Raw genomic sequence first — 25,268 nt, 5'->3', positions numbered from 1 at the left:
GAAGATCTGTGGCTGACACTGCAGAACCTACAGCCAGGCATGGATGTGTGTGACAATACCTGGAACCTGGTGGCGGCTCTGAGGTGAGCTCACGCATATACCATGCCTGGACCATGAGCTTAACCTTGTGGTTCAGCAGTTTCTCAAAGCTACCCGGAGCTGCTGGATCTGCTTGTCAAAGTACACCACCTGTGTGCCCATTTTGGAAGGTCAGCTACAGCTTCCGCCTCCCTTGCTATGCTTCAGCACCATTTGCAGCTTCTGGCTCACCTACAGGTGTGTGATGTCCCCACACATTGGAACTCTACACTGCAGATGTTGGAAAGGATTTGTGAGCAAAAGAGGGCAGTTGTTGACTACCAGCATCAACAAGGCCATCAGTATTCAGTTCAGACTCCACACATAAGACCTCAGGAGTGGACATGGATGTCATATATATGTACCATCCTCCAAAACTTTGAGGACTCCACCAAGATGGTGAGCGACGATGATGCCATAATTAGCGACACCATCCCACTTCTCTGTGTTCTAAAATGCTCTCTGCTCACAATCAAATAGGTTGCATTACAGGCAGAGCATGATGAGATGGAGCAAGGAAGAATACAGGGTGATTACACACAGCTCAGCCTCATCTCATCCCAACGTGGATTGGGTGACAATAAGGAAGAAGAGAAGGAGGATGAGGAGGAAGAACAGGAGCTAGTTTCATATGCTTTAGACAGTACTACCTGCACAATTGTCATACCGTCTGTTCAGCATGGATGGCCTGAGGACAGGGAGGAGGAGGAGGAGAGCATGGTCAGTTGTACTCTTGGTGAGATCACAGAAGTCTTGCCTGTTAGCAGTCTGGCATGCATGGTGAGTTTATGTTACGCTGCCTTTCCCGTGACCCTCGCATTCTTAAAATATGGGTGACAGTCATTACTGGTTCTAGACCTACGCTACAAGGAAAACTTTCTATCTCTTATTCCTGAGGTGGACAGGTCTACTAAAATGGGGCAGTATCATAAGGCCCTTGTTGCGGAATTATTAAAAAAAACGCTGTTGGCAGAGGTCACAGTTCAATGGACAACCAAGGAGTACAGGCGAGAGAGACTCAACTCCAATCCAGCAGAGGCAGGGGAACATTGTCAAAGTTCTGGGAGAGTTTTCTCAGACCCTCCCATCGAACAGGCCTTGAGGCGCATGGTAATCTCACAGAGTGCAAAGTTTGGGAAGATGCTGAGGGAGTACCTTGATGACAGTACCAATGTATTCCGTGATTCCTCGGTGCCTTATAATTATTGGGTATCCAAGCTGGCCATGTGGCATGAACTGGCTCTCTACGTCTTGGAGGTCCTGGCCTACCCTGCCGCTAGTGTTTAGTCAGATCAGGTTTTTAGTGCCACTGGTGGAATTATAACTGATAAGAGCATCTGCCTGTCAACTGAAAATGCTGACAGGCAGACTCTTATAAAACTGAACAAGGGCTGGATTGCGCCAGACTTCTCAACACCACCGAATGATAGCAGCATAACATAAACTCAAATCCAGTGTCTTTTTTTGGGATGTCTATTCCCAGGCACTTCTTCACACCCACACATGGGTATACGCTTCCTGATTTTGGATATTTTCTGTTGTCCTCCTCCTTCTCCTCATCCTCATCATCCAGGGTGACTGTGGTCCGTGATGCAACACCCACATAATTTTTTTAAAGGGTGTGTTCATGTATACCCCTCAGGGGTAAATGTTTGTTAGCCCATACACTTAGTGCATGGACATTATGATAGGAGACCCGCTGCTTTGTAATGGGACCACTTTTTTATGAGGCTCTTCTCCAAGTCTCTTCCAAGGGGAATTGAAGTGCCTCCAAATTTTTGGCAACGCTTTCATTCACCGCATAGACAAACACTATAGGAGACCCTTTTCCTAATATTGGGATTATTGTTTTCAGGAGGCCCTCCTGTACGTCTCTTCAAAGGAGTATTGGGTTGTGTCCAAATTTTGGGCAGCCCTGCCACTCACTGCATAGGCAAACACTATGAGAGACCCACTTCCTAATAATGGGAACATTTTTTCATGAGACCTTTCTGTACGTCTCATTAAAGGGGTATTGGGGGGTGTCCACATTTTTGGCAGCCCTTGCTTTCACTGCATAGATAAACACTATGGGAGACCCACTTCCTACTAATGGGAACATTTTTTCATGAAGCCATCCTCTACATCTCTTCAAAGGGATATTGGGCTGCATCCAAATTTTTGGCAGCCCTTTCATTCACCACATATGCAGATATTATGGGAGACCCACTTTCTAATACTGGGAACATTGCTTTCAGGAGGCACTCCTGTACATCTCTTTAAAGTGGTTTTGCAGTGCATCCAAATTTTGTGCAGCCCTTGCATTCACTGCATAGGTAAGCACTATGGGAAACTCACTTCCTAAAAATGGGAACATTTTTTCATGAGGCCCTCCTGCATGTCTCTTCAAAGGGGTATTGAGGTGCATTCAAATTTTTGGCAGCCCTTGCATTCACTGCATAGGTAAACAGTATAGAGAACCACTTCCTAATAATGGGAACATTGTTTTCAGGAGGCCCTCCTGTACTTCTCTTCAAAGGGGTATTGGGGTGCATCCACATTTTTGGCAGCCCTTGCTTTTACTGCATAGGTAAACACTATGGGAGACCCACTTCCTAATAATGGGAACATTTTTTTATGAAGCCCTCCTCTATGTCTCTTCAAAGAAGCATTGGAGTGCCTCCAAATTTTTGGCAGCCTTTGCATTCACTGCATAGGCAAACACTGTGGGAGACCCACTTCCTAATAATGGGGACACTTTTTCATGAGGCCCTCCTGTACGTCTCATCAAAGGGGTATTGGACTGCGTCCAAATTTTTTACAGCCCTTTCATTCACTGCATAGACAAACACTATGGGAGACCCACTTTCTAATAATGGGAACATTGTTTTTAGGAGGCCCTCCTGTACGTCTTTTCAAAGAGGTATTGGGGTATGTCCAAATTTTGGGCAGCCCTGCCATTCACTGCATAGGCAAACACTATGGGAGACCCACTTCCTAATAATGAGATCATTGTTTTCAGGAGGTCCTCCTGTATGCCTCTTCAAAGGGGTATTGGGATGCGTCCAAATTTTTGTCAGCCCTTGCATTCACTGCATAGGCAAACGCTATGGAAGACCCACTTCCTAATAATGGGAACATTGTTTTCAGGAGGCACTCCTGTATTTCTGTTCAAAGTAAAATTGGGGTGCGTCCAAATTTTGGGCAGCCATGCCGCTCACTGCATATGCAATAAGAGTGTAGGAAACCGACTGTGTAATAATGGGAACAACTAAGCATAGCTGGCTGATGGCTCTCTAAGAATAGTGAGCGCCAACTGCTGGCCCTTTAAGAATAGTAAAGGCCACCAGATGGCCCTATAAAAATAGGCTTTGTGACTTTCAGAGCCCCTCATTCATAAATGAAGCAGGATGTGTCTGATGATGTGTCACACACCACATGGCCAGATAAGGTTGTAAAATGTTAAAATTACATTTCCTAGTGAATGCATTTGTCTTGGTTGAAAGCAAAGCTAAAGTTCAAAAACGCATCAAAAATGCAATGTGTGAACATAACCCAAGGTGTGGAGGAGCATTTTTGTTTTTGGTTATTTTGGTTTCATTTTTGTATGTTTTATTGTGAGTCTATAAAAGTGGCGGAAGACTGACAACATTGTCCACAGCAGTGACCTGGGAGTCAGAAATTCTTCCAGGGGTCTTCCCCATGCTGTTCCCATGTCATGAGCACTGTTCCCATCGACTTCCGCAATTTATAGTCCCTCTGCAGATTGCCGAGGGGGGTGGTCTGCTGGAAAAATGCTCGATTTTCCCATAGACTTACATTGAGCTTGTTGCTTGGGTCAAGCACACGAGCATTCCAATTTGCTCGACCCGAGCAACGAGTACCCGAGCATTTTCGTTCCCACCCATCACTAGTACTGATCCGACGAACAAATTGGTATTCACTTTTACTGCACAGTGAAAGGTGCAAAAAATAAAAAAAAAAAGCAATAACTGTCTTTTATTAATAACACAGGTCAACAAAAAAAAATTTTTTTTCTGGTGTCCAAAATATTTTAATGAATTTGGGGTATTTTTGGGGTGCTGATTCTGAATATGCTATCAGTTTTGCCAGATTGGCTCAAGTTTTTGAGATTTTTGGTATCTTATTTATAGCACTTGTTGGTAAATGCGACGCATCATCTCATTAATTTCTTTGGATTAGTACTTGAACTGAGCAGTTCTCAATATAGTTTTGTGTTAATTAGTGTTCTAAAAGTTTGTTCATAGCTTGATTTTTGCACTAACTTTATGTTGTTGTCTGTTTTCCAGTGAAAAGCATGAACTCATCAAGAAGAAGTTGTCTTAACGATCCAGACTCATTCTGTTACATGTGTGGTGAATACACACTGCCAAAACATAGAAGAAACATAACAGACTTCGTAAAAAAAGTGTATTTTGCCTATTTTGGGGTTATGCTTGGGGACCAAGACAAGTTTTGGGCACCACACATAGTGTGCAAAGCATGTATCGAATTATTACGAAAATGGAGCAAAGGACAAAGAAAAAGCTTCAAATTTGGTGTTCCAATGGTGTGGAGAGAGCCAAAAAATCATCATGATGACTGTTATTTCTGTGCAGTGCAAGTGCAAGGATTCAATAAGCATAAGAAACGAAAATGGGAGTAACATGGAATCTGCAAGAAGGCCTGTCCCTCATTGTGAAGATGTGCCTGTACCTGTGTTTACCATAAATAACAGTCATCATGATGATTTTTTGGGTCTCTCCACACCATTGGAACACCAAATTTGAAGCTTTTTCTTTGTCCTTTGCTCCATTTTCGTAATAATTCGATACATGCTTTGCACACTATGTGTGGTGCCCAAAACTTGTCTTGGTCCCCAAGCATAACCCCAAAATAGGCAAAATACACTTTTTTTACGAAGTCTGTTATGTTTCTTCTATGTTTTGGCAGTGTTTTGGCAGTGTGTATTCACCACAAATGTAACAGGATCGTTAAGACAACTTCTTCTTGATGAGTTCATGCTTTTCACTGGAAAACAGACAACAACATAAAGTTAGTGCAAAAATCAAGCTATGAACAAACTTTTAGAACACTAATTAACACAAAACTATATTGAGAACTGCTCAGTTCAAGTACTAATCCAAAGAAATTAATGAGATGATGCGTCGCATTTACCAACAAGTGCTATAAATAAGATACCAAAAATCTCAAAAACTTGAGCCAATCTGGCAAAACTGATGACATATTCAGAATCAGCACCCCAAAAATACCCTAAATTCGATGAAATATCTTTGGCACCAAAAATGCTGTTGACCAGTGTAATGTGTCTGAAAACTTTGCATAAATATCAATAAAAAAAATTATGTGCCCAAATATGGTACTAAAAGAATCTGTAACTTGTCCCACAAAAAATAAGCTGTCACACAGCACCATTTGCTGAAAAATTAAAAAGTTGCAGCTCTTAGAGTATGGCAACGAAAAAACTACTTTGTACAAAAAACAATTTTACTGTGTGATAGCAGCACATCCTAAGAAAAACAATATAAATTTGCTATCACTGTAATTGCACCAACCCGAAGAATAAATCTGCCTTATCACTGATATCTCATGGTAAACTGCGCATAGTTAAAAATAAGAACTATTCTTGTACTGCTGTCTATTGTTCATTCTGCCTACCAAAAATCAGAAAAAAGCTTGGCTTGCTCACTTATGAGGCACAAGGAATAATTTTGGACAGGTCTGTGTTCTGGTGGTGTCACATCATTTTAGGTGTCTTTTTAGCACACAAGTGTGGGCAACCAAGGATCTATGCATGCCTAAAAAGATGGATACCACCCGAAGAGACTCCAAGCAGAGCCCAAAGTGTCTCCATCTGCCTCTTTACGGTGGGTGTTCCATTGGGGATTTCATCTGAATTGCATTTTTGTGGGATTCTCATGGAAACCCTGATGTAAGTGCTCATCGAAGAACACAAGATTCTGATCCCAGCCTTAATCTGGAAGCAGTAAAAAATATTATGTGTTCCAAAATGTTACCAATTCAATTTTATAATTGAATTAATGTTAAAAGGAATTTAAAAATGTTTGAGATAATTGATTTTTTAGCATAATACACAGTGTTAAGCTACGTTCAGTACTTGATCAGTGTTTTATATCACTATTTGTAAGTAAAATCCAGAAGTGGAACAATCAGGGGAAAAGTATAATAAAACACGTCAACACTTCTACATTTTTCACCCACTTCCAGTTTTAGCTTTCAAATACTAATGTAAAATACTGATCAACTGCTGAATGTGTGTACATGGCCTTAGAACAAGTATCTTAGAACAGAACTTGAAGATGTGCTTAGTTACTTTCTCTCTATGCAATCCTTCCTCACGCAGTCTGCAGTTTGCAGTTTACGCATACTTCTCCTTACATAGTTTGTATAAAGACTAGTATGCATAAACTCAGCGTACATAGATAGAAAAATCAGAGCTTTTGGTGCCTCTAGTAATTTTAGCCTAAGTTAAAGTGAACTATGGAATCATTGAAGCGTAAGAATCAAGTACACCATAAACTACATGATCTAGATTTTTTCCTTCTGCATTTACAAGATAAGTCATCTGATGAAAGCATCTGATTGACAGTGATCATAAAAAATCTGAAACATTGGATACATATTATCATTTTATCAATATGAAATCTATAAAAAGAAAAGCCCCCTTCCCGACATGTGACGGTATAGTACGTCACATGTCGGGACCCCCGCTTTGATGTGCGCTCCGGCGGTGAGCGCACATCAAAGTCGCGACATGTCAGCTGTTTTTTACAGCTGACATGTGCGCGCAATAGCGGCGGGTGAAATCGCGATCACCCGCCGCTATTAACTAGTTAAATGCCGCTGTCAAACTCAGACAGCGGCATTTAACTACCGCATCCGGCCGTGCGGCCGGATATGAGCGCATCGCCGACCCCCGTCACATGATCGGGGGTCGGCGATGTGTCAGGAAGGTAACCATAGAGGTCCTTGAGACCTCTATGGTTACTGATTGCCGGTGGCTGTGAGCGCCCCCCTGTGGTCGGCGCTCACAGCACACCTGCAAATCTGCTGTGTAGCAGCGATCTTATGATCACTGCTGCATAGCAGAGCCGATCGGGTTGTGCCTGCTTCTAGCCTCCCATGGAGGCTATAGAAGCATGGCAAAAGTAAAAAAAAAAAGTTTTTAAAAATGTGAAAAAAATAAAAAAAATATAAAAGTTTAAATCACCCCCCTTTCGCCCCAATCAAAATAAATCAATAAAAAAACCCCCCAACCTACACATATTTGGTATCGCCGCGTTCAGAATCGCCCGATCTATCAATAAAAAAAAAGCATTAACCTGATCGCTAAATGGCGTAATGAGAAAAAAATTCGAAACGCCAGATTTACGTTTTTTTGGTCGCCACGACATTGCATTAAAATGCAATAACGGGCGATCAAAAGAACGTATCTACACCAAAATGCTATCATTAAAAACGCCAGCTCGGCACGCAAAAAATAAGCCCTCACCTGACCCCAGATCACGAAAAATGGAGATGCTACGAGTATCGGAAAATGGCACAATTTTGTTTTGTTTTGTTTTTTGCAAAGTTTGGAATTTTTTTTCACCACTTAGGTGAAAAATAACCTAGTCATGTTAGGTGTCTATAAACTCGTAGTGACCTGGAGAATCATAATGGCAGGTCAGTTTTAGCATTTAGTGAACCTAGCAAAATAGGCAAGCAAAAAACAAGTGTGGGATTGCACTTTTTTTGCAATTTCACTGCACTTGGAATTTTTTTCCCGTTTTCTAGTACACGACATGCTAAAACCAATGATGTCGTTCAAAAGTACAACTCGTCCCGCAAAAAATAAGCCCTCACATGGCCAAATTGACGGAAAAATAAAAAAGTTATGGCTCTGGGAAGGAGGGTAGCGAAAAACGAAAATGGAAAAACGGAAAAAGCTCCGGGGGTGAAGGGGTTAAATTATTACTTCGAGAATTTAGCCACGCAGCTACCGAGTAATTTGTAAAAGTAGTAAGTAGGGTTGAGCGACTTCATTTTTTTAAGATCGAGTCGGGTTTTGCGAAACCCGACTTTGTCCAAAGTCGAGTCGAGTGCAGTCGGCCGATTATCGCGAAAAGTCAGGGATCGACCGAAACATGAAACCCAGTGCAAGTCAATGGGGAAGCATAGTCGGCAGTGAGTAGAGGCCAGGAAAACACCTACAGTGCCCATTTTAATGCCAAAAACATCCATTCTTGTTTCTGAAGCTTGTCAATCTTAATTAACTTTATAATAATAGTTGGGCATTGGAAATTGGGGGTCATTTGGCAAAAATTGTGGGGGATAGGGCTGGTTCAAGGTTTTAGTGGGCCCAGGAAACGTGGACTACGTCACGGCGGTGGAGCAGGGAGAGGTAAGTATTTCAACATTGCAAGTGCTGTGATCCTGAGCAAGCAGGGGGGGCCCACTCGTTCGCATTGGCACTGGCACAGGGCCCCTCAAAGTACAGTGGTGTGTTTGCACGGTGGGGGCGCCTCCCACCGGCAGCGACACTTTTGCGTACTCTGAGGGGCCCTGTGCCTGTGACGTCGCCAACGAGTATGCCCCCTACCTGTTAAAGAAACCTGCACTTTCATCTGCACCTTCCTCTTTGTCCCTGTGTAAGGTGGTATAGTATGCGGGAAGGGGAACCTGACTTTCAGCAGGGTCAGATTGTGGCTGTGTAGCGTGCAAGGGGAATGTAGTGGTCTGGGTCAAAGTACCACAAGACTCATGTAGCACCGGCTGGGCAATGGGCAGGATGAGGAGGAAACACTGATATAGGGCCAAATAATAAAGTGGGCTAAATGCAATTCAAAATTGGTAACAGGACTAACCAGGCAGCATTGCTTAGTTCAGTGGAGGACAACTGTAATGAGAGGCAGACACAGTTAGTAGGCCCAAATAATAAAGTGGGCAAAATAAAGTTCAAAATTGGTAACAGGAGTAAACAGGCGGCACTGCTTTGTTCAGTGGAGGAGAACACCTTTGAGCGGCAGACACCGTTAGTAGGCCCAACCCAACTAGTAGGCTGTTATGACCCCAATGGCAGAGGGTCTCTGCAATAAATACCAAGTCTGCAAACACAAAAAAACAGCTCATAGGGCAGTGGTAACTGGGCTGACCGTATAGCTAATCCTAGCACCACAAATAGCAGCAGCCGGGGAACGTGCCTACGTTGGTTCTAGACGTCTCGCGCCAGCCAGAGAACTAACTAACCCTAGAAGGGAAAAGATAGACCTTTCTTGCCTCCAGAGAAAAGACCCCAAAAGTTGGATACAAGCCCCCAACAAATAATAACGGTGAGGTAAGAAGAAAAGACAAACGTAAGAATGAACTAGGTATTTAGCAAAGAGAGGCCCACTGACTAATAGCAGAATATAGTAAGATGACTTATACGGTCAGCAAAAACCCTATCAAAAATATCCACGCTGGATATTCAAGAACCCCCGAACCGTCTAACGGCCCGGGGGGAGAATACCAGCCCCCAAGAGCTTCCAGCAAAATCAGGAATCACATTTAGTACAAGCTGGACAAAAAATAAGAGCAATACAAATAACCAAAAAACAAGGAAGCAGGACTTAGCTTAATTTTGCATGAACCAGTACCAGCAGACAGGAGCAAACAGAAAGGACTGATTACAACGATGCCAGGCACCAGACTAAGAATTCAGGAAGTTCATATAGCAACACCCCTGGACTAACGACCCAGGTGGGTGTCAAACTAGGGAAAGACAATCTCAGAGTCATACCACTAGTGACCACAAGAGGGAGCCAAAAAAGTCTAATTCACAACAGTACCCCCCCTTTAAGGAGGGGTCACCGAACCCTCACCAAGACCACCAGGGCGATCAGGATGAGCAGCGTGAAAGGCACGAACTAAATCGGCCGCATGCACATCAGAGGCAACCACCCAGGAATTATCCTCCTGACCATAGCCCTTCCACTTGACCAGATACTGAAGCCTCCGTCTGGAGAGACGAGAATCCAAGATTTTCTCCACCACGTACTCCAACTCGCCCTCAACCAACACCGGAGCAGGAGGCTCAACAGAAGGAACCACAGGTACAACGTACCGCCGCAACAAAGACCTATGGAACACGTTGTGAATGGCAAACGACACCGGAAGATCCAAGCGAAAGGACACAGGATTAAGGATTTCCAATATCTTGTAAGGACCGATGAAGCGAGGCTTGAATTTAGGAGAGGAGACCTTCATAGGAACAAATCGAGAAGACAGCCATACCAAATCCCCAACACGAAGTCGGGGACCCACACCGCGGCGGCGGTTGGCAAAACGCTGAGCCTTCTCCTGTGACAACTTCAAGTTGTCCACCACATGATTCCAAATCTGCTGCAACCTATCCACCACAGAATCTACCCCAGGACAGTCAGAAGGCTCCACATGTCCCGAGGAAAAACGAGGATGGAAACCAGAGTTGCAGAAAAATGGCGAGACCAAAGTAGCGGAACTAGCCCGATTATTAAGGGCAAACTCAGCCAACGGCAAGAAGGTCACCCAATCATCCTGATCCGCAGAAACAAAACACCTCAAATAAGCCTCCAAAGTTTGATTAGTTCGCTCCATTTGTCCATTAGTCTGAGGATGAAAGGCAGACGAAAACGACAAATCAATGCCCATCTTAGCACAAAAGGATCGCCAGAACCTGGAAACAAACTGGGATCCTCTGTCAGACACGATATTCTCAGGAATGCCGTGTAAACGAACCACATTCTGAAAGAACAAAGGAACCAGATCGGAAGAGGAAGGCAGCTTAGGCAAAGATACCAAATGGACCATCTTGGAAAAGCGATCACATACCACCCAGATGACAGACATGCCCTGAGACACCGGAAGATCTGAAATGAAATCCATGGAAATGTGTGTCCAAGGCCTCTTCGGGACAGGCAAGGGCAAGAGCAACCCGCTGGCATGAGAACAGCAAGGCTTAGCTCGAGCACAAGTTCCACAGGACTGCACAAATGACCGCACATCCTGCGACAAGGAAGGCCACCAAAAGGACCTAGCCACCAAATCTCTGGTGCCAAAAATTCCCGGATGCCCTGCCAACACCGAGGAATGAACCTCGGAAATGACTCTGCTGGTCCACTTATCAGGAACAAACAGTCTGTCAGGTGGACAAGAGTCAGGTCTACCAGCCTGAAATCTCTGCAACACACGTCGCAAATCCGGAGAAATGGCTGACAAGATTACTCCCTCTTTAAGAATACCAACTGGTTCTGCGACTCCAGGAGAGTCAGGCACAAAGCTCCTTGAAAGAGCATCAGCCTTCACATTCTTTGAACCTGGTAAATACGAGACCACAAAGTCAAAACGGGAGAAAAACAATGACCAACGGGCCTGTCTAGGATTCAGGCGTTTAGCAGACTCGAGATACATCAGATTTTTGTGATCAGTCAAGACCACCACACGATGCTTAGCACCCTCGAGCCAATGACGCCACTCCTCAAATGCCCACTTCATGGCCAGCAACTCCCGATTGCCAACATCATAATTCCGCTCAGCAGGCGAAAACTTCCTAGAGAAAAAAGCACATGGTCTCATTACAGAGCAACCAGGGCCTCTCTGCGACAAAACGGCCCCTGCCCCAATCTCAGAAGCATCCACTTCAACCTGAAAGGGAAGTGAGACATCAGGCTGGCACAAAACAGGCGCTGAAGTAAACCGGCGCTTCAACTCTTGGAAAGCCTCTACGGCTGCAGGAGCCCAGTTAGCAACATCAGAACCTTTCTTGCTCATATCCGTCAAAGGTTTAACAACGCTAGAAAAATTAGCGATAAAACGACGGTAGAAGTTAGCAAAGCCCAAGAACTTCTGAAGACTCTTAACTGACGTGGGTTGAGTCCAATCATGAATAGCTCGGACCTTGACTGGGTCCATCTCCACCGCAGAAGGGGAGAAAATAAAACCCAAAATAGGAACCTTCTGTACTCCAAAGAGACACTTTGAGCCCTTAACAAACAAAGCATTCTCACGCAAAACCTGAAGCACCATCCTGACCTGCTCTACATGCGAGTTCCAATCATCAGAAAAAACCAGAATATCATCCAGATAAACAATCATAAATTTATCCAGATACTTCCGGAAAATATCATGCATAAAGGACTGAAACACTGAAGGAGCATTAGAGAGCCCAAAAGGCATCACCAAGTACTCAAAATGACCTTCGGGCGTATTAAATGCAGTTTTCCATTCATCTCCTTGCTTAATGCGCACAAGGTTGTACGCACCACGAAGATCTATCTTGGTGAACCACTTGGCACCTTTAATCCGGGCAAACAAGTCCGACAACAGAGGCAAAGGATACTGAAATTTAACAGTGATTTTATTCAGAAGCCGATAGTCAATACAAGGTCTCAAAGATCCGTCCTTCTTGGCCACAAAAAAGAATCCCGCACCAAGAGGGGAAGAGGATGGACGGATATGCCCCTTCTCCAGAGATTCCTTGATATACGAACGCATTGCGGTATGCTCAGGTACAGACAGATTAAATAATCTTCCCTTAGGAAATTTACTACCCGGAATCAAATCTATAGCGCAGTCACAGTCCCTATGAGGAGGAAGTGCACTGGACCTGGACTCGCTGAATACATCCTGATAATCAGACAAATACTCAGGAACTTCCGAAGGAGTAGAGGAAGCAATAGACACCAGTGGGGAATCACCATGAATTCCCTGACAGCCCCAACTTGACACAGACATTGCCTTCCAATCCAAGACTGGATTATGGGTCTGTAACCATGGCAGACCCAAAATGACCAAATCATGCATTTTATGCAGAACAAGAAAACGAATCACCTCCCGATCTTCAGGAGTCATGCACATGGTTACCTGTGTCCAAAACTGCGGTTTATTTTCCGCCAATGGCGTAGCATCAATACCTCTAAGAGGGATAGGATTTACCAATGGCTCAAGAACAAAACCACAGCGCTTGGCAAACGACAGATCCAATTTGAATAGCCAGCGCCATGGAATCATTCAGACTTGTAGGAATGGAGAAACCCACCATCACATTCTTAATGGCTTCAGAAAGGCCACTTCTGAAATTTGCGGCCAGAGCACACTCATTCCACTGAGTAAGCACGGACCATTTCCGAAATTTTTGGCAATACACTTCAGCTTCATCCTGGCCCTGAGAAATAGCCAGCAAGGCTTTTTCTGCCTGAATTTCAAGATTGGGTTCCTCGTAAAGCAATCCGAGTGCCAGAAAAAACGCATCAATATTCGCCAATGCCGGATCTCCTGGCGCTAGCGAGAAAGCCCAATCCTGAGGGTCGCCCCGCAAGAAAGAGATAACAATTTTAACTTGCTGAGCTGAGTCTCCAGACGAACGGGGTCTCAGAGAAAGAAACAATTTACAATTATTCCTGAAATTCCTAAACTTAAATCGATCTCCAGAGAACAGTTCAGGAATAGGTATTTTAGGTTCAGACATAGGACTACTGGTAACAAAATCTTGTATGCCCTGCACACGAGCAGCAAGCTGATCCACACTTGTAATCAGAGTCTGGACATTCATGTCTGCAGCAAGCTTAAGCTACTCAGAGGTAAAGGGGAGAAAGAAAGTGAGGAAAAAAAACAAAACTCAGAATTTCCTTTCTTATTATCCCACTTCTGCAATGCATTAAACATTCAACTTAGGCCTGGCATACTGTTATGACCCCAATGGCAGAGGGTCTCTGCAATAAATACCAAGTCTGCAAACACAAAAAAACAGCTCATAGGGCAGTGGTAACTGGGCTGACCGTATAGCTAATCCTAGCACCACAAATAGCAGCAGCCGGGGAACGTGCCTACGTTGGTTCTAGACGTCTCGCGCCAGCCGGAGAACTAACTAACCCTAGAAGGGAAAAGATAGACCTTTCTTGCCTCCAGAGAAAAGACCCCAAAAGTTGGATACAAGCCCCCAACAAATAATAACGGTGAGGTAAGAAGAAAAGACAAACGTAAGAATGAACTAGGTATTTAGCAAAGAGAGGCCCACTGACTAATAGCAGAATATAGTAAGATGACTTATATGGTCAGCAAAAACCCTATCAAAAATATCCACGCTGGATATTCAAGAACCCCCGAACCGTCTAACGGCCCGAGGGGAGAATACCAGCCCCCTAGAGCTTCCAGCAAAATCAGGAATCACATTTAGTACAAGCTGGACAAAAAATAAGAGCAATACAAATAACCAAAAAACAAGGAAGCAGGACTCAGCTTAATTTTGCATGAACCAGGACCAGCAGACAGGAGCAAACAGAAAGGACTGATTACAACGATGCCAGGCACCAGACTAAGAATTCAGGAAGTTCATATAGCAACACCCCTGGACTAACGACCCAGGTGGGTGCCAAACTAGGGAAAGACAATCTCAGAGTCATACCACTAGTGACCACAAGAGGGAGCCAAAAAAGTCTAATTCACAACAGTAGGCCCTATGCAGTTTAATATTACAAATGAAGGCCGAAAGCCTGAAGATTAAAGGTCAGGAAAATAACACAGGACAACACCAAGGAGCGGCACACACCATTAGTAGGCCCCAACCACCAATTTTTAAAAACAACTAGTTAATGAGAGCCAGAAGGTTGAAGCTCAGATTTATACAGTGGAGGACAACACAAGGGATTGGCAGACACCGTTAGTAGGCCCCAACCACCAAATTTTTAAAAAACAGCACTTAATGAGAGCCAGAAGGTTGAAGCTCAGATTTATACAGTGGAGGACAACACCAGGGAGTGGCAGACACCGTTAGTAGGCCCCAACCACCAAAATTTTTTTTTTTAAACAGCACTTAATGAGAGCCAGAAGGTTGAAGCTCAGATTTATACAGTGGAGGACAACACCAGGGAGCGGCAGACACCGTTAGTAGGCCCTAACCACCAATTTTTTTAAAAAAAGCACTTAATGAGAGCCAGAAGGTTGAAGCTCAGATTTATACAGTGGAGGACAACACCAGGGAGCGGCAGACACCGTTAGTAGGCCCCAACCACCAAACTTTTTAAAAAACAGCACTTAATGGGAGCCAGAAGGTTGAAGCTCTGATTTATACAGTGGAGGACAACACCAGGGAGCGGCAGACACCGTTAGTAGGCTCCAACCACCAAACTTTTCAAAAAACAGCACTTAATGAGAGCCAGAAGGTTGAAGCTCAGATTTATACAGTGGAGGACAAGACCAGGGAGCGGCAAACACCGTTAGTAGGCCCCAACCACCAATTTTTTTTTAAAAAAGCACTTAATGAGAGCCAGAAGGTTGAAGCTCAGATTTATACAGTGGAGGACAACACCAGGGAGCGGCAGACACCGTTAGTAGGCCACAACCACCAAACTTTTTAAAAAACAGCACTTAATGGGAGCCAGAAGGTTGAAGCTCTGATTTATACAGTGGAGGACAACACCAGGGAGCGGCAGACACCGTTAGTAGGCTCCAACCACCAAACTTTTTAAAAAACAGCACTTAATGAGAGCCAGAAGGTTGAAGCTCAGATTTATACAGTGGAGGACAAGACCAGGGAGCGGCAGACACCGTTAGTTGGCCCCAACCACCAATTTTTTTTTAAAAAAGCACTTAATGAGAGCCAGAAGGTTGAAGCTCAGATTTATACAGTGGAGGACAACACCAGGGAGCGGCAGACACCGTTAGTAGGCCACAACCACCAAATTTTTAAAAAACAGCACTTAATGAGAGCCAGAAGGTTGAAGCTCAGATTTACACAGTGGAGGACAACACCAGGGAGCGGCAGACACCGTTAGTAGGCCCCAACCACCAAATTTTTTAAAAACAGCACTTAATGAGAGCCAGAAGGTTGAAGCTCAGATTTATACAGTGGAGGACAACACCAGGGAGCGGCAGACACCGTTAGTAGGCCCCAACCACCAAACTTTTTAAAAAACAGCACTTAATGAGAGCCAGAAGGTTGAAGCTCAGATTTATACAGTGGAGGACAACACCAGGGAGCGGCAGACACCGTTAGTAGGCCCCAACCACCAAAATTTTTTTTTTTAAACAGCACTTAATGAGAGCCAGAAGGTTGAAGCTCAGATTTATACAGTGGAGGACAACACCAGGGAGCGGCAGACACCGTTAGTAGGCCCTAACCACCAATTTTTTTAAAAAAAGCACTTAATGAGAGCCAGAAGGTTGAAGCTCAGATTTATACAGTGGAGGACAACACCAGGGAGCGGCAGACACCGTTAGTAGGCCCCAACCACCAAACTTTTTAAAAAACAGCACTTAATGGGAGCCAGAAGGTTGAAGCTCTGATTTATACAGTGGAGGACAACACCAGGGAGCGGCAGACACCGTTAGTAGGCTCCAACCACCAAACTTTTTAAAAAACAGCACTTAATGAGAGCCAGAAGGTTGAAGCTCAGATTTATACAGTGGAGGACAAGACCAGGGAGCGGCAGACACCGTTAGTTGGCCCCAACCACCAATTTTTTTTTAAAAAAGCACTTAATGAGAGCCAGAAGGTTGAAGCTCAGATTTATACAGTGGAGGACAACACCAGGGAGCGGCAGACACCGTTAGTAGGCCCCAACCACCAAATTTTTAAAAAACAGCACTTAATGAGAGCCAGAAGGTTGAAGCTCAGATTTACACAGTGGAGGACAACACCAGGGAGCATCAGACACCGTTAGTTGGCCCCAACCACCAATTTTTTTTTAAAAAAGCACTTAATGAGAGCCAGAAGGTTGAAGCTCAGATTTATAAAGTGGAGGACAATTTGAATTAGGGACTGCAGACAGACTTAGTAGGCTGTCCCCTGTGGACCATGCATCCACCACATTAACCCATTGCGCCGTAATTGACACATAACCTTCCGTGGCCATGCCTACAGGTCCATGCGTCTGTTGTCAGGTGCACCTTTGTACTCACAGATTGCCAGAGTGCATGGACAATGCGGTCTTTTACATGCTGGTGGAGGGTTGGGATGTCTTTTCTCGCAAAAGAACTGTCGACTGGTTAGCTTGTAGCGTGGTACAGCGTAGTCCATCATGGCTTTATTAATATTAAATAAAATATATAAATAGGCTCTATGAACTTTTAAATAGGTTCCAGGGGTACACGGGCAGCATTGGTGTGGTCAGCGGAGGACGATTGCAAGGAGGGACCGTAGACAGGCTTACTAGGCCTAAAATAAATAAAAATAGGCTCAAGGCACTTAGAGTTATCTCGCAGGGGTACACAGGCATCATTGGTGTGGTCAGCGGAGGATGATTGCAAGGAGTGTCTGACACAGTTAGTACTCACAAAAAATAAATACATGTTAATGTCTCGCAAAACAACAAAACAAAAATAAAAAAGTGTGGCATACTTAGGTACAGGGGTGGGCTCATCTGCTGAGTTTCTGACATAGTAATTTGGCAGTAAGTATTTACTGGTGTCAATATAGGACACTGACCCAGACTACTTTAACTAGCATCATAGATGTCAACAAATTGGTATTGTCAGTGCCAGGCATTGAATGATGTCAGCGCATAGACTAAACATTGGTGGAGCTGTGAGAGATAATTTTGCACGTGGTAGAGCACAGTTTGAGCTGGGGGGGTGAACTCTCTTGTGGCCGGCGGTACCGTCCCAGGGCCCCTCATGTTACAACGGTGTGTCTGACGTTGGGTGCGCGCCACCACCGCCAGAGACACTTTACTGTACTATGAGGGACCCGGTGGCAGTGCTGTCGACCAAAAGCGGGCACACCCACCTCTTCAGACAAACGGCACTCTAACGGGTGCTTGCGCCAAGTGGCGAGACCACGGCCCCGTGGGGGGAGTTTTCCCATTGAGGGAGGTGTAAACATGTCGTATGCTGGACAAACAGCTGCTGCAAATTAAGAGATTGGAACACTAAGTAAGACCAGTCCACAAGCAAGACCTTTTTATAGGAAAGCTAGATGTCAGCCGGGAAAGGTGGGGCAAAATAATTTGAAATCCAGGAGTGGTTCATTTTAATGAAGTTTAGATCATCCACATTTTGGGTAGCCAGACGAGTCCTTTTTTCGGTTATTATTGAACCAGCAGCACTGAATACTCTTTCTGATAGCACACTAGCTGCTGGGCAAGCAAGCTCCTGCAATGCATATTCTGCCAATTCAGGCCAGGTGTCTAATTTGGATGCCCAGTAATCAAATGGGAATGACGGTTGAGGGAGAACATCGATAAGGGATGAAAAATAGTTAGTAACCATACTGGACAAATGTTGTCTCCTGTCACTTTGAATAGATGCTGCAGTACCTGTCCTGTCTGCGGTCATTGCGAAATCACTCCACAACCTGGTCAGAAAACCCCTCTGTCCAACGCCACTTCTGATTTGTGCACCTCTAACACCTCTGCCCTGTAGCCCCCTGCAGCTCGTGTGAGAACCATCACCGGCGCTGTGTGCTGGGAATGCCTGAATCAAACGGTCTACAAGAGTAGCTTGTTTGGTTGCTAATATTTGTTCGAGGTTCTCATGTGGCATAATATTTTGCAATTTGCCTTTATAGCGAGGGTCAAGGATGCAGGCCAATCGGTCATCTACATCTACATCTACATCGGTCATCATTTTAATAATGCATGGGTCCCTTTTGAGGATACGTAAGGCATAATCCGCCATGTGGGCCAAAGTTCCAGTTGTCAAATCTGCGGTTGTGCTGGTTTGAGGGGCAGTTACAGGCAAATCTACGTCACTTGTCTCCCTTAAAAAAACAGAATCCGGCCTTGCAACGCCACTAATTTCTGTTGGCCCAGGAGAAGCTTCCTCATTAAAAAAGTACTCATCCCCATCATCCTCCTCGTCCTTCTCATCCTCTTCGCCCGCTACCGCGTCCTCTACACGGCCCTGACCAGACAATGGCTGACTGTCATCAAGGCTTTCCTCTTCCTCGGCTGCAGACGCCTGCTCCTTTATGTGCGTCAAACTTTGCATCAGCAGACGCATTAGGGGGATGCTCATGCTTATTATGGCGTTGTCTGCACTAACCAGCCGTGTGCATTCCTCAAAACACTGAAGGACTTGACACAGGTCTTGTAGCTTCGACCACTGCACACCTGACAACTCCATGTCTGCCATCCAACTGCCTGCCCGTGTATCCTCCCACAAATACATAACAGCACGCCTCTGTTCGCACAGTCTCTGAAGCATGTGCAGTGTGGAGTTCCACCTTGTTGCAACGTCGATGATTAGGCGATGCTGGGGAAGGTTCAAAGACCGCTGCGAGCAAAGTCTGCGCACTTTGAGGAGCAGGTCGGGTAACCCCAGATAACTTTTCAGGAAGCACTGCACCACCAGGTTTAAGGTGTGAGCCAGGCAAGGAATGTGTTTCAGTTGGGAAAGGGCTATGGCAGCCATGAAATTCCTTCCGTTATCACTCACTACCTTGCCTGCCTCAAGATGTCCAGTGCCAAGCCATGACTGAGTTTCTTTCTGCAAGAACTCGGACAGAACTTCCGCGGTGTGTCTGTTGTCGCCCAAAAACTTCATTGCCAATACAGCCTGCTGACGCTTGCCACTAGCTGTCCCATAATGGCACACCTGGTGTGCAACAGTGGCAGCTGCAGATGGAGTGGATGTGCGACTGCGGTCTGTGGACGAGCTCTCGCTTCTGCAGGAGGACGAGGAAGAGGAGGAGGGGGGGCGAATGCCTACAGCCAACTCTTTCCTTGACTGTGGGCTAGGCAGAACTGTCCCAATATTGCTGTCCCCTGTGGAGCCTGCATCCACCACATTCACCCAGTGTGCCGTGATGGACACATAACGTCCCTGGCCATGCCTACTGGTCCATGCATCTGTTGTCAGGTGCACCTTTGTAGTCACAGACTGCCTGAGTGCATGGACGATGCGGTCTTTAACATGCTGTTGGAGGGCTGGGATGGCTTTTCTAGAAAAGAAGTGTCGACTGGGTAGCTCGTAGCGTGGTACAGCGTAGTCCATCAGCGCTTTGAAAGCTTCGCTTTCAACTAACCGGTAGGGCATCATCTCTAATGAGATTAGTCTAGCAATGTGGGCGTTCAAACCCTGTGTACGCGGATGCGAGGATGAGTACTTCCTTTTCCTAACAAGAGTCTCATGTAGGGTGAGCTGGACTGGAGAGCTGGAGATCGTGGAACTAGCGGTGGTGCCGGTGGACATGGCAGACTGAGAGAGGGTTGGAGATGGTATTCTTGCCGGTGCCCTACATGCAGTGTTTCCTACTATGAACCTGGTGATTCCCTGACTGCTTTGGCCTGGAGACAAAAGCTGCACAGATACTGCAGGTGTTGCGGGAAATGGTGGGCTTACAGTGAGGGAAGGGATGTAGCGTTGCTGACTAGCTTCATTGGCCGAGAGTGCTGCAACCTTTAGGCACGTTTGGTAGTTAGTCCAGGCTTGCAAATGCATGGTGGATAAATGTCTATGCATGCAACTTGTATTTAGACTTTTAAGATTCTGACCTCTGCTTAAGGTAGTTGAACATTTTTGACAGATGACTTTGCGCTGATCATTTGGATGTTGTTTAAAAAAATGCCAGACTGCACTCTTTCTACTATCGGATATCTTTTCAGGCATTGCAGACTGAGCTTCTTTAACCGGATGGCCACGCTGTCCTCCAACAGGTTTTGGTTTTGCCACGCGTTTTTGGCCAGATACGGGCCCGGTAGATGGAACCTGTTGTGATGTTGATGCCTGCTGCGTCTCCTCCTCCTCTGCTTCAGAACTACTGCCGCCTGCACCCTGTTCCCCCAATGGCTGCCAATCGGGGTCAACAACTGGGTCATCTATGACCTCCTCTTCTATCTCGTGTGCAACTTCGTCTGTGTCCCCGTGTAAGCCGGTGGTATAGCTTTCGTGACGGGGCACCATAGTCTCAGCTGGGTTTCATTCTGGCTCAGTACACTGCGAGGGCAATGTTCTGGTCTGAGTCAAAGGAACAGCATATTAATCTGGCTGTGGCTGTGCATCAGTGCACTCCATGTCCGATTCAACTTCTAATGGGCATGGCCTGTTAACTGTTTCACTGTCTAACCCAGGAACGGTATGTGTAAAGAGCTCCATGGAGTAACCCGTTGTGTCTCCTGACGCATCCTTCTCTCTTGTTCTGGTGAAGAAGACAAGGAAGCGACTTGTCCCTGACCGTGAACATCCACTAACGACGCGCTGCTTTTACATTTAGCACTTTCAGAAGAGGAGTCAAAAGAGCTAGAGGCTGAGTCAGCAAGGAAAGCCAAAATTTGTTCTTGCTGCTCCGGCTTTAAAAGCGGTTTTCCTACTCCCAGAAAAGGGAGCGTTCGAGGCCTTTTTTAGCCAGATGACGAACCTGGCTCAACAACTCGAGACTTAGGTGCTGTACTGCTTTTACCATGACCACCTGATGCTCCACCACCACTACCATCATTACCAGCTTACAATGACCACCCACGGCCACGACCTCTTCCACCAGACTTCCTCATTGTTTGCAAAACGTAACCAAAGTAACGGTATTTGTTACTGTAAAACAACTTATAAGGTGAACTCAAACTTCTGTAGGATTTATATACACTGTTATAGGTGGCTGACACTGAAAGGAAAACCAGGCCCAATGTTACACACTAGATTTTCTGTGCCCCAATAATTTGAGACAGATGGCACACACAGGACCGGCACTCAAGCAGAAATGCCAATCTTAATCTCCCACAATTTATTTATTTTTTTCAGGGAGAATAAAAAAATAAATAAAAAATGGCCCAGTATTACACACTAGGTTTTCTGTGGCACACAATGAGAGACAGATGCCACACACAGCACTGGCACAGAGGCAGACTTGCCAATCTTTATCTCCCACTATTTATTTTTTTCAGGGAGAATAAAAATAAAAATAAAAATTGGCCCAGTATTACACACTAGGTTTTCTGTGGCACACAATTAGAGACAGATGCCACACACAGCACTGGCACAGAGGCAGACTTGCCAATCTTTATCTCCCACTATTTATTTTTTTTTTTACAGGGAGAATTAAAAAAAAAAATGGCCCAGTATTACACACTGGTTTTCTGTGGCACACAATGAGAGACAGATGCCACACACAGCAATGACACACAGGCAGACTTGCCAATCTTTATCTCCCACTATTTATTTATTTTTTTACAGGGAGAATTTACAAAAAAAAATGGCCCAGTAATGCACACTAGGTTTTCTGTGGCACACAATGAGAGACAGATGCCACACACAGCACTGGCACAGAGGCAGACTTGCCAGTCTTTATCTCCCACTATTTATTTATTTTTTCACAGGGAGAATTAAAAAAAATGGCCCAGTATTACACACTGGTTTTCTGTGGCACACAATGAGAGACAGATGCCACACACAGCAATGGCACAGAGGCAGACTTGCCAATCTTTATCTCCCACTATTTATTTATTTTATTTTCAGGGAGAATTTACAAAAAAAAAAATGGCCCAGTAATGCACACTAGGTTTTCTGTGGCACACAATGAGAGACAGATGCCACACACAGCACTGGCACAGAGGCAGACTTGCCAGTCTTTATCTCCCACTATTTATTTATTTCTTTACAGGGAGAATTTTAAAAAAAAAATTGCCCAGGATTACACACTGGTTTTCTGTGGCACACAATGAGAGACAGATGTCACACACAGCACTGGCACAGAGGCAGACTTGCCAATCTTTATCTCCCACTATTTTTTTTTTCAGGGAGAATTTACAAAAAAAAAAAAAATGGCCCAGTATTACACACTGGTTTTCTGTGGCACACAATGAGAGACAGATGCCACACACAGCAATGGCACAGAGGCAGACTTGCCAATCTTTATCTCCCACTATTTATTTATTTTTTTTCAGGGAGAATTTACAAAAAAATAAAAATGGCCCAGTATTACACACTGGTTTTCTGTGGCACACAATGAGAGACAGATGCCACACACAGCAATTGCACAGAGGCAGACTTGCCAATCTTTATCTCCCTGCAGTAATCTCAGAAAAGTATGGCAGCTATAAAAAGGACTGCTGCACACAAAAGTATGGACAAACAAACAAGATAGCTGTGCAGAAAGGAAGGAACAACAGGATTTGTGCTTTGAAAAAAGCAGTTGGTTTGCACAGCGGCGTACACACACAGCAACGCAGCTATCAGGGAGCCTTCTAGGGCAGCCCAATGAGCTACAGCGCTGAGGAAAAAAAATGTAGCTTCCACTGTCCCTGCAAACAAAAGGTGGTGTTGGACAGTGGAAATCGCTACAGCACAAGCGGTTTGGGGGTGAGTGTACCCTGCCTAACACTATCCCTGCTGCTGACGAAGCGGCAGTAACCTCTCCCTGCGCTCAGATCAGCAGCAGTAAGATGGCGGTTGGCGGGAACGCCCCTTTATAGCCCCTGTGACGCCGCAGAAAGCAAGCCAATCACTGCAATGCCCTTCTCTAAGATGGTGGGGACTGAGATCTATGTCATCACGTTGCCCACAGTCTGCGTCCACCTTCATTGGCTGAGAAATCGCGCTTTTAGCGTCATTGAAACGCGACTTTGGCCGCAAAAGTCGCATACCGCATGGCCGACCCCACATAGGGATCGGGTCGGGTTTCATGAGACGCCGACTTTGCTAAAAGTTGGCGACTTATGAAAATGACCGATCCGTTTCGCTCAACCCTAGTAGTAAGAGGTCACAAAAACACATTAGAACTAGTCACTGTATATCTGGTAAGTTTAGGTATGCAGTAATAAAAAGTTTTTAGGGGTACAATAAGAACAAATATCTTAATCAAAGGTGAAACAAAATTGTCATGCCAACAATTACCAATATTGGTGCTAATAAACTTATAAGAGGTGGGCCACACTATCTTTTGCAGATGTGTTGGGAACATGATTTTGTGCCCCTTTCTATTATACAGGTATGACAGCATCTTCAATTGAAAAAAATATTTTTAACTCCAATTGCATGCATTTAAGTAAGAAAAAAGCTGGACACACAGGAAAAAAGTGCACTTTTTACAAAAGCTATAGGTATCAGGAACCCTATGTAAGACAGGGAATGATGGGATACCATTGAAATAGTTTTACTTAGAATGAAGATACTGTAGGTGCAGTTGAAATGAAGTAGAGTTAAAGAGGCAAAAAACGTGGAAGGGAACAGAACATAAATCATAACGTAGTAGCAGTGTTTCCCAACTCTGCTCCCTGAAGAGCCACCAACAGATCATGTGTTCTTGATTTCCTTAATATTGCACAGTAAATGGAATAATCACTTCAGTAATACTAAGGAAATTCTGAAAATATGTCTTGTTGGCTCTTCGGGACTGCAGTTGGGCAGCACTGTGGTATAGTTTGGAAACACAGGGGAATACATATAGCCAGGAGATGGGGTTACATCTACTAATGTGATTTTTTTTAGACCTGTGTGCTAGTGCATTGACAATACAAGACAATATTATGTAAACACTGCATGACAGTATTATATAGGGATAGCGTAATATTTAGAAATATTAGGTGGATGCTGTGGTAGAATATTTATGGTAATAGTATTTAGCCACCATTTGGGAATTGTACACAGTCTCTGTTGGTGAACATCTGCTTAAAAAATATAGCAAAGTGTTACATCGAAGGGAAAAAAAGGGCTGGGAAAACATTAGTGCTTAGTTTCACACATTGAAACATGTATAAATGACTATTTGGTCATATTTAATCTGATTATCATAAATTTGACTGCTCATTCAGTTGATGAGAGTTTTGAAATTTTATTTGATCAGCTTTTACTGTTGTACAGAATTCCTCGTTGACTAAACTAACTATACAATTTTCAATTTTATTAATTTTATTTAATGCCAGGGACCACAAGAGGTTTTCCTGTGAAACTAGAAATCACTCAGACAATTAATTTCCACTGTCATGATCCTAACTGATAATTAATGCTTCATTCAACGAGTGAATAATAATGATCTGTTTCATTTTTACGGATAGACGCAAACAACTCTATATTGCATAACATTTTTTCCAACTTTGCATAAAATATTATTGGATGCGGTAATAGTTGGATGATTAGATGGACTCTCATGCCTGTAGGCTTGTTGCTAAGATATTGAAATTAACTTCTTAATATTCATACCCCATATGACTTTTAAAAGTTTAATATGGCATGTTCGGCTATAGAACAATTTATAAAGACGCCATCCTTACTTATGAGAACACATTAGGGGACAGACTTTAACT

The sequence above is a fragment of the Ranitomeya variabilis genome, chromosome 2, assembly GCF_051348905.1.
Source record: "Ranitomeya variabilis isolate aRanVar5 chromosome 2, aRanVar5.hap1, whole genome shotgun sequence".
Taxonomy (NCBI): domain Eukaryota; kingdom Metazoa; phylum Chordata; class Amphibia; order Anura; family Dendrobatidae; genus Ranitomeya; species Ranitomeya variabilis.
This window is presented reverse-complemented; position numbering follows the sequence as displayed.